This window comes from Mastomys coucha, unplaced genomic scaffold (assembly GCF_008632895.1).
Source record: "Mastomys coucha isolate ucsf_1 unplaced genomic scaffold, UCSF_Mcou_1 pScaffold4, whole genome shotgun sequence".
In the NCBI taxonomy this organism is placed as follows: Eukaryota; Metazoa; Chordata; class Mammalia; order Rodentia; family Muridae; genus Mastomys; species Mastomys coucha.
Genome location: NW_022196910.1, coordinates 16,194,490 through 16,204,635, shown reverse-complemented (window position 1 = coordinate 16,204,635; position 10,146 = coordinate 16,194,490). Strand labels below are relative to the sequence as shown.

The window sequence follows — 10,146 nt, the reverse complement described above, 5'->3', positions numbered from 1 at the left end:
AAAAAAAAGAAAGAAAAAAGAAAAGAAAAGAAAAAAATCTCAACCTCTTAATCTTGTTTTTATTTTCTTTGTAAAGGAGAAATTCCACGTCTCATATTGAATTTTGAAACAGTAAATTTTTTGGTTATCACTAACTGAAATCATCAGCTTTGGCTCCATTTAGTATAAAAGGAAAAGATTTGAAAGATTGTTTAAAGAATTTCCGAGAAGACTGGAACCAGCCAAAGTCCCAAAGCATATCAAAGATCTGGTCAACTTAAGACATTATATCTTTGCCTCTGTATGACTCTTTGTCACCTCATATGTCACTGAACAGAGACTTCACATCATTGCTGCTACTCCCGGGGCCACGTGACCACACCCAGCCAGGGTTTGCTGCAGTCACTGCTTTGAATGTATCAGTAGCTTCCCATTCAAATTTTAGGAAGAGGGATTCTGACTGGATGAGTCAAAGTCATGTGCCTCTATTTGGCATAAAAAGTAGAAAATTTACACTTGGAGCCTATTTTTTGTCTGCTACTCAAACTCACAAGATCAAAAGTCCCCCAAATGTAGGAAATCTGAAGATGCTGGGAATCCAAAAGAATGATGTAAGTTCACTGAAATTTTAACTACAGGGGATCAGGGCATGTGAAGTAATTTTAAAGACCTCTGCTCATCTGACTAATGTCCAGATTCTAAGTACTTCTGTAACCATAGGAGTTTAGATGGTTCCTTAACTGCTCCTTGTCTTTCTGAGAAGGCAATTTCAGTATGGTACTTAAATTTTCCAAATATCAAGTAAAATTGAAAGTAAATTTTACCTCATGTTGTGGTTTGAGTATGCTTAGCCCAGGGAGTGGCACTACTTTGGAGGTGTGGCCTTGTTGAAGTAGTTGTAGCTTTGTTGGAGTAGGTGTGTCACTGTGGGCATGGTCTTTCATACCCTCAACCTAGCTGCCTGGAAGCCAGTGTTCCCTTGTCTGCCTTCAGATGAAGATGTAGAACTCTCAGCTCCTCCTGCACCATGCCTGCCTGGATGCTGTCATGTTCCTGCCTTGATGATAATGGACTGAACCTCTGAACCTGTAAGCCAGCCCCAGTTAAATTCTTATAAGAGTTGCCTGGGCTGGTGAGATGGCTCAGTGGGGAAGAGCACCGACTGCTCTTCGGAAGGTCATGAGTTCAAATCCCAGCAACCACATGATGGCTCACAACCACCCATAATGAAATCTGACACCCTCATCTGGTGCGTCTGAAGACAGCTACAGTGTACTTACATATAATAAATAAATAAATCTTAAAAAAAAAAAAAAAAGAGTTGCCTTGGTCATGGTGCCTGTTCATAGCAGTAAAACCCTAACTGAGACAGAAGTTGATGCCAGGGACTGGGGTATTGCTGTAATAGGCCTGGCCATGCTTTTGTTTGGAGGAATGTGGATTTGGGGACTATAGAAAGCAATGGAATGCTTGAAGTTGGACTCAATGGACTACCTTAGTAGGAATATGGAAGACTTTGTCAGTGAGTGTGATTTAAACTGTGCAGACCTGGCCCAAGAGATTTCAGTGGAGAAGAATTTCAGAATGTGGCCTAGAGACTGTTTTTGTGATATTTTTGTTTGTTTGTTCTGTTTTTCGAGACAAGGGTTTCTCTGTGTAGCCCTGGCTGTCCTAGAACTCACTCTGTAGACCAGGCTGGCCTCGAACTCAGAAATCTACCTGCCTCTGCCTCCCAAGTGCTGGGATTAAAGTTGTGCGCCACCACCGCCTGGCTTTGTGATATTTTGGTAGAGAATGTGGCTGCTTTTTGCCCCTGTATGAAGAATCTATCTGAGGATAAGGTAAAGAGATTTATATTTATTGCATTGACAAAGAAAGTCTCAAAAAAAAGCCCAGCAGAGACTTTGTTCTCTGATTAAGACTCATGAAGAGTGGTTTGGACAAGTGTAGCAAGGTTAGGAAGGAAAAATATATGGTTTGAATAATAAAGGGGCACCAGGGAGTGAAATGGAGCTGAATCCTGTGTTCACTGATTAATTAAACTGAATTAAAGGAGTGGTGACCTTGGGGCAAGATCCCATTCAGCTAAGTATAGGTCCAGACTTGGTGGCGCAAGCCTTTAATCTCAAGAGGTAAAGGCAAGCAGATCTCTGAGTTCAAGGCCAGCCTGGGACAGATCAGGTTCTAGGTGAAGAAAAGCTTAAATCCAGGCACGGTGGAATATAGGTTTAATCCCAGCATTACAGGAGATAGATCCAAGGTTAATCAATAGAACAAGTACCAGGACAGCCAATAGGCAGCCAATCAGCAGCCAATCTTAGGCAGTGAGGGAGTTGGAAAACAGAAAGCTGGTAATAGAATAAGGGTGGCAGGGGGTTGGGGGAGTCTTATATTCCAGCCCCAGCAAACCCCAGCAAGCAGCAGAACTCGGCAGCTTCAGCCATGTGGAACATCTAGAACAACTCATGTGTTCTAGAGTCCAGAACAGAAGGGACTACTGATACAATTGATGCTAGGTGAGCTGGAGCTAAGAAGTTAGCTGTGATTAAGAAGGGACCAGCATCACTGAGGTGACATCTTCTGGGAAGTGTTTTCTGAGATCATAAAGAAGCTGTGTTCCAGAGACGGCCAAGGTTGTACCTTGTACTGCAACTGGACTTGGTGATGTGTAAGGATCACCCAGGTGGTACTGGTTTTGAAGGGGTCGTAGAGAGCAGCTGAGGCTTGGCACTGTGAGAGGTCATAGAAGGCCATTGGTGAAGGTGCAGCCTCAGTTGCAGTTGATGGCCCAGGACTGAAGAGATCACTCAAAGATGTTGAGGTTTGATACCATAAAGAGAGTCTATGAGAGACTACTGGTGAAGCATAGTTGCAGCAGAAGACCCCAGAATATTAGAAATGCCAGTACCATGGGATGATCACCAAGAACAACAGCGGCAGTGGAGTGGATCAGCCTGAGCTTAGACTGCTACAGAGGACAGAGCTGGAGATGTGACTGAAGTTCTTTGGAGGAGCCCAGAAGATCATGTGTGGATCCTAGGGATTGGAACAAGAAGCTATAACATTGAAGTTGCCTTGGAGATCTCAAGATGGTCGAGATGCCAGAGCCATGGGATATCTGCTAAAGAAAGCTACTAACAGGGAGTGGAACCAGCCCAGGAGAAAGAAGTTTGTTGCAGTCAACAAAGATATAAAGGGAGTTAGAGATCTGGAGACTGCTTTAACATCAGACATGAAGATGCAGAGTTTGGAGTTTGCCCAGCTGATTTCCTGTCTTGCTTTGGGGATTACAGTTAAGTGATTGGATGAATCTCAGGAAAGACTTTGAACTTTGGACTTTTAACATTGTTGAGACTGCTATAGACTATGGGGACTTTTGAAGTTGGACTAAATGTATTTTTTATTATGCTGTGGCCAGTGCCAATTAAATGTGTACTTATAGAGTTGCCTTGGTCATGGTATCTGTTCACAGCAGTAAAACCATCACTAAGACACCTTATATTGTTGAAAGTTTATGGGGATGGGATGAACATTATCACCTGGAGAGGCTCTTTTTTAGAAGATACTCCAGAATCCAGACTTGGCTCCTACATTCTCAGAGCAGGTTAAATTAGTGCCAAGGGATCTCTCTTTTCTAAGCAGCTGCTCACAATGGTCAAGTTCAGGTTTGGCTTCCTCTGTCCTCCACTCTACACTAGATTGACTTAATCTAACTCTACCTATCACATGGAATTTGCAATCAAAGTTTAGTTGCCTCTCAAGACAGAGGGCCTATGGATCCAATGGCTCCATTTAGAAGTTTTTAGACAATCGTCTTGTTTTCAAGCCTATGTTGACCCATGATTTCTGTAACACTTGTGTCTCAAAAGTTTGAACTTAAGAGATGAAATCTGACCTGGCTCTTGAGTTTTCATTTTTGTTGACACACTTGTTCAAGTTTTCTCTTCTAGGCCAAGGTAATCATTGTCCCTCTATTGAGCATTTGTGGTTCTGTATTCAATGTTTGTTTTCCCACTTGACCTCATTTCTTGATATATCTAATAATTTTAAGTGTTTTTTCAGTCAGCCATTGCATGTGGAAAATGGCAATTCTGGATGATGAAATTTCCTTCAGAAAGAATTTATCTTCACTTGCATTAAAGGATAAATTAGGAACAGCTCACTTTAATCCAACCAGAGACAGTTAATTCAAGACTGGGGTTCAGTTTTCCCAAGGTATGACCTACATCTTTGTAAAACTGTCTCATAATCTACATGCATATGTATCATGTATGCATTTTAAGACTTCATTTAAAAGCCGGGACTTAAACATTGAATCAAGCTATTTGTGTGGGCACACATCTGTTCTCTCAGATCTTATGAGACTGAAGAAGTGAGGTTAAGGTTAACTATTCAGCAAGACCCTGTATCAAAAAAGAGAAAAAAGAAAGGAAGGAAGGAAGGAAGGAAAGAAGGAGGAAAGAAAGAAAGAAAGAAAGAAAGAGAAGAAGAAAGGAAGGAAGGAAGTATAGGAAAAGAAACTAAAGGGAGACAGGAGGGAGAAGAGGAAGAATCATCAGATGGGTACTTTATAAACATACATTTTAAAAATGGTATTAATCGGGGGCTGGAGAGATGGCTCAGCCGTTAAGAGCACTGACTGCTCTTCTGAAGGTCCTGAGTTCAAATCCCAGCAACCACATGGTGGCTCACAACCACCTGTCATGAGATCTGACGCCCTCTTCTGGTGCATCTGAAGACAGCTACAATGTATTTACATATAATAATAAATAAATAAATCTTTAAAAAAATGGTATTAATCTATAGAATTAAAATAGTACTTGATTCTTAAAATCAAATTTTGCAAGAGTATAGATAAAAAATTAAGGTGTTTGTTTTAGGCACTGAGGACTGAGTCTAGGGCCTCATGAACTTGTTTCTTTTTTAAAAAAAATTATTTTATTTTATGTATGTGAGTACACCATTGTTCTCTTCAGACACACCAGAAGAGGGCATCAGACCCCATTATAGATGGTTGTGAGCCACCATGTGTTGCTGAACTCAGGACCTCTGGAAGAACAGTCAGTGCTCTTAACTGCTGAGCCATCTCTCCAGCCCACCAGCCCCCATTTGTTTCTTTTACTTCTGAGCTATGCCATTAGACCACAGTAGAAGGCAAAATAAGTAAATTCTCATATTTATTTATTTATTTATTTATTTATTTATTTATTTATTGTGTGAGATGTTTCCCAGGATTCATTGTCTTTGTACTTTAGGAGAACAGGTTTTTTGTTTTTGTTTTTGTTGTTTTTTTGGTTTTTCAAGACAGGGTTTCTCTGTGTAGTCCTGGCTGTCCTGGAACTCACTCTGTAGATCAGGCTAGTCTCTAACTCAGAAATCCTCCTGCCTCTGCCTCCCAAGTGCTGGGATTAAAGGCATGCGCCACCACTGTCCAGCTTAGGAGAGCATTTTGGAAGTTATAACTGTATATAATTTTGATTTTCTTTCATTCTGTACTGCTCATTTTCCAGAAACTTCAGAATATTACATGACAGACATTTAGAACTAGTCCATGTTTTTTCTTAATTTGAGTCAGGGCCTCTTGTCATTGAGGCTCCTCTTGAACTCTTTATAAACTCAGAACTGCTCTTGACCCTCTGATCCTCCTGCTTCTACCTTCCAAGTGCTGGGATTCTACAAATAGGCATGTCCCAGCACTCCCAGGACTCCCACTAACTCATGTAAACACTGTTTTAGGATTCATCAGTGTATTGTTTCTAAATTGTCCATGTTTTGCTTCTGGTATTTTCTATCTACTAAACACACTTTGTGTGCATTCATTTTTTTTGCCTCTTTGCAGTTCCTTCTAGCTAGGGGCATAAACTGTATCTATATCTATCTCTCTTGTCTATCGTTTTTTTTTCTTTCCCTGCTTTCGTAAGCTCACTAGTTTGTTCAGTGCCAGTGACATGATTTATTAACTTCATGTGGCACTTCTTTCTAAAATATTTTTATGTGACACTTATTAAATCACTAGGAGATCAACCCAATCTACTGCAAGAAGAGCAGGAGACATTAGTGTCTTTTTTGTTGTTGTTGTTTTCGAGACAGGGTTTCTCTGTAAAGCCCTGGCTGTCCTGGAACTCACTCTGTATAAATCTTTAAATGTAAATCTTTAAAAAATAAAAATAACATAAAATTATCTTTAAGATACTAATGTCTGCTGGGCAGTGGTGGTGCACACCTTTAATCCCAGCACTTGGGAGGCAGAGGCAGGCAGATTTCTGAGTTCCAGGCCAGCCTGATCTACAGAGTGAGTTTCATGACAGCCAGGTTAGGGCTACACAGAGAAACATTGTCTCAAAAAACAAAAAAGAAAAGAGAAGAGAATGTAACAAGGACTAGTATTTCTGTGCAGTTGTTTGTAGAAAACAGTTTATCTTTTTAAAATTTCCCTATGTGATTTTTTTTCCAAAAGCAAAACCAGATTCAATATTTATTATGAGTATTTTTAGAAGCATTTATATGGAAAGATTGCATGATAGAAGGATGATGTAAAGACATTTTTGCAGAGCAAGAACGTCCTATCATGTCCCCTGAGTGGCAGTTGGGATGTGTCATCCACCTCATAAAAATATTTTTGCTATCTTATTTCCTTCAACCCGAATTACTTATTCAGCTTATTTGACTTTGGTGGTGTGAGTTTGAAGACGCTCATTCCGCTTCAAATAAAGGAGAGAATTTTAAAATTTGTCTCTTAGGTTTGCCTGTGATTCCCAATGAAACAGATACGCTTATCTGGGGGTCATTTGTGGGAGCTGGAGGAGGAGGCAATTGTGAGTAAATGAAGCAGCTGAGAGGGTGTTATACAAAGGCTTATGGCATGGCAAATGTTCCTGACATAATAGAATGTGCAGTAGCATGTGTCCATGTGCGCATGCGTTGCTGAGGATTAGATTTAAACTAGACCGGTGTCCTGCTGCTAAACTACATACTCATCCCATCTTTCATTTTTTGTTTGTTTGGGTTTTTTTTTTAATTTGTTTTTTTCGAGGCAGGATGTCTCTGTGTAGCCCTGGCTGTCCTGGAACTCACTCTGTAAGACCAGGTTGGCCTTGAACTCAGAAATCCACCTGCCTCTGCCTCCCAAGTGCTGGGATTAAAGGTATGAGCCATCATTGCCCGTATCCATCTTTCATTTTTTAAAAGGGATTTCACACATTACCCAGACTGCTTCCATCCTTGTGGGCTCATGTGAGCCTCCTGTCTCAGCATCCCAAGTAGGTGAGACTACAGTTATACAGCAGTGTGACCAGTTTTATGCTTCAAATTATGTCTGGCTGGGCCTGGCAGTAGGCTGCAACTTGTCAGAAGAATGGGGCAGAGGATTACAAAGCCTGCCTGGGACACACACACACACACACACACACACACACACACACACACACAAGTATTCTCCTGACAAATTATATTTTATATGTATATAATACATATAGTTAAAATTATATAGAGGGTGTGTGTGTGTGCGTGTGTGTGTGAGAGACTCTGTACTATGTGATTGGAGAATGTTAAATTTCTTCTCTGAATAGGTATCAGACTTAAAGTAAAAGTAACTTTGAGGTCTCTGCTCCTCCCTGTTCCAGAGACAGCTGCATCTTCTCATGCAGTGCCAATCTCGCCCTGTAGACATGATGGTGAAGGTCAGTGTGAATGGATTTGGCCGTATTGGGTGCCTGGTTACCAGGGATGCCTTGCACTTGGCAAAGTGGAGATTGTTGCCATCAATGACCCTTTCATTGACCTCAACTATATGGTCTACATGTTCCACTATGACTCCACCCATGGCAAATTCAATGGCACAGTCAAGGCTGAGAATGGGAAGCTTGTCATCAACAGGAATCCCATCACCATCTTTCAGGAGCTAGATCCTGCTAACATCAAATGGGGTGATGCTGGTGCTGAGTATGTCATGGAGTCTACTGACATCTTCACCACCATGGAGAAGGCTGGGGCCCACTTGAAGGGTGGGGCCAAAAGGGTCAACATCTCCGCCCCTTCTGCCGATGCCTGCATGTTTGTGATGGGTGTGAACCATGAGAAATAGGACAACTCACTCAAGATTGTCAGCAATGCTTCCTACACCACCAACTGCTTAGACCCCCTGGCCAAGGTCATCCATGACAACTTTGGTATCATAGAAGGGCTCATGACCACAGTCCATGCCATCACAGAAGACTGCGGATGGCCCCTCTGGAAAGCTATGGTATAATGGCCGTGGGACTGCCCAGAACATCATCCCTGCATCCACTGGTGCTGCCAAGACTGCAAGCAAAGTCATCCTAGAGCTGAACAGGAAGCTTACTGGCATGGCCTTCCATATTCCTACCCTCAATGTATCCATTGTGGATCTGACATGCTGCCTGGAGAAACCTGCCAAGTATGATGACATCAAGAAGGCAGTGAAGCAGACATCTGAAGGCCCACTAAAGGACATCTTGGACTACAATGAGGACCAGGTTGTATCCTGTGACTTTAAAAGAAACTGCCACTCATTCACCTTTGATGCTGAGTTGTCATAGCTCTCAATGACAACTTTGTAAAGCTCATTTCCTGGTTTGACAATGAGTACAGATACAACAGGGTGGTGGACCTCATGACCTACATGGCCTCCAAGGAGTAAGAAACCCTAGACCACCCACCCCAGCAAGGACACTGAGAGCGAGAGAGAGGCTCTCAGTTGCTGAGGAGTCCCTGTCCCAACTCGGCATCTACTTCATAGTTTCCATCCCAGACCCCCATAATAATAGGAGGGACATAGGGAGACCTACCTACTGTCTTGAATATCATCGTTAAAGTTCACTGCACCCACACACAAAAAAAAGTAACTTTGAGTTTGAGTGTTTAATCTTGAACAGGTACCTTGAATTCTCTAATACACAATGTATTTATCTTGTTCAAAACAAAATAATTGCAGAAATATTCCGTAGTAAAAGCTTTCATGAAGACAAGGAAGGATAAACCATGTAATGGGGTCCTTAAATGTCTACAGCTTGAAGCTTTCTCCTGTCTGGACACTCCTCCTCCCCAGGGACACCACCCTTCCTGATGCCACTTTGGAGAAAGTTCATGCTGATGGTTTGTGGAAGATGTGAGATTATGTCCTTCTTAGGAGCATCTATGGTACTGATACAGCAGGAGACATTTGTGGAGCTCTTATTGTGTGCCAGGCAGTCTGCGAAGGGCTTTTAGGCCTTATCTTACTAAATCCACACAGCTACTCAGTATGGCACCAAAAGATATCTCAGGGGATCTTTTGTGACCACCAAATCTCCACCAGGACCTTAAAATAAACATTTTAAGTAAAGAGCAAACCCAACTTCAAACAGGGCTCCTCACATCTCTCTCCAACGACCTAAGCCCTCACTGTATGGAAATCCTGGCATCAGCATGAAGTAGTTATTACCCATAGCACACAGACCAGGAAAGCAACAGCCTGGAAGGCTATGAAAGTTGCCCAAGGAGTCATCAGAGACCAGACTGTCTGACTACATAGATCCAGATCTTAAGTTGCATTTTATACTGAGAAAAGCTGGCTTGGACAGTTGGCCCAGAGAGGACTTGGAAAACAGAATTTCCTAGCCACATATGGAAGCATTCTTACATTCTTTCATGGGGTGTGTGTGTGTGTGTGTGTGTGTGTGTGTGTGTGTGCATGCATGCTCTTTCCAAGCGTCAGATGCATGAGAAGATGTCGAAATTCTCCTCTTTCTGTAGCTATCACACAATCACTGTGAACACCGTGCAGTCTCTGCAGTATGTAAAGCACCCCATTTTATTAAAGAAAATCTCCACGCTGATATAAAGAACCACTCCAATTCAATTTGAACACAACGTTGCATAAACTGTGGAAATTCACAAGTTAAGCAAAAAGTGCTATTTGTTTGTTGAACACACATATAGTGGGGTTTGCTATGTTCCAGGCCCTGTCCAAGGTAATAAAAACACAGTGACACACAGGTAGGGTCTCGGGGTCATGGGGCTCCTTTTCCAAAATGAGAACACAGGTGAGAATGAAACACGAAGTTAAACAAACCAAGCATCTTAAGTGCCCTCTCCTGCAAAGAGTTATGACTGCAGAAAGGAAGGCAGACTAATGACCAGTGCTGTGTTTAGTATAAATTAGCCAGG

At 41.9% G+C, this 10,146-nt stretch overlaps 1 pseudogene; it reads left to right on the top strand.

The window, feature by feature from the left end:
- Positions 1 to 7,646: 7,646 nt before the first annotated feature.
- On the top strand, positions 7,647 to 9,811 carry LOC116076519 (annotated as a pseudogene).
- Positions 9,812 to 10,146: the final 335 nt, after the last annotated feature.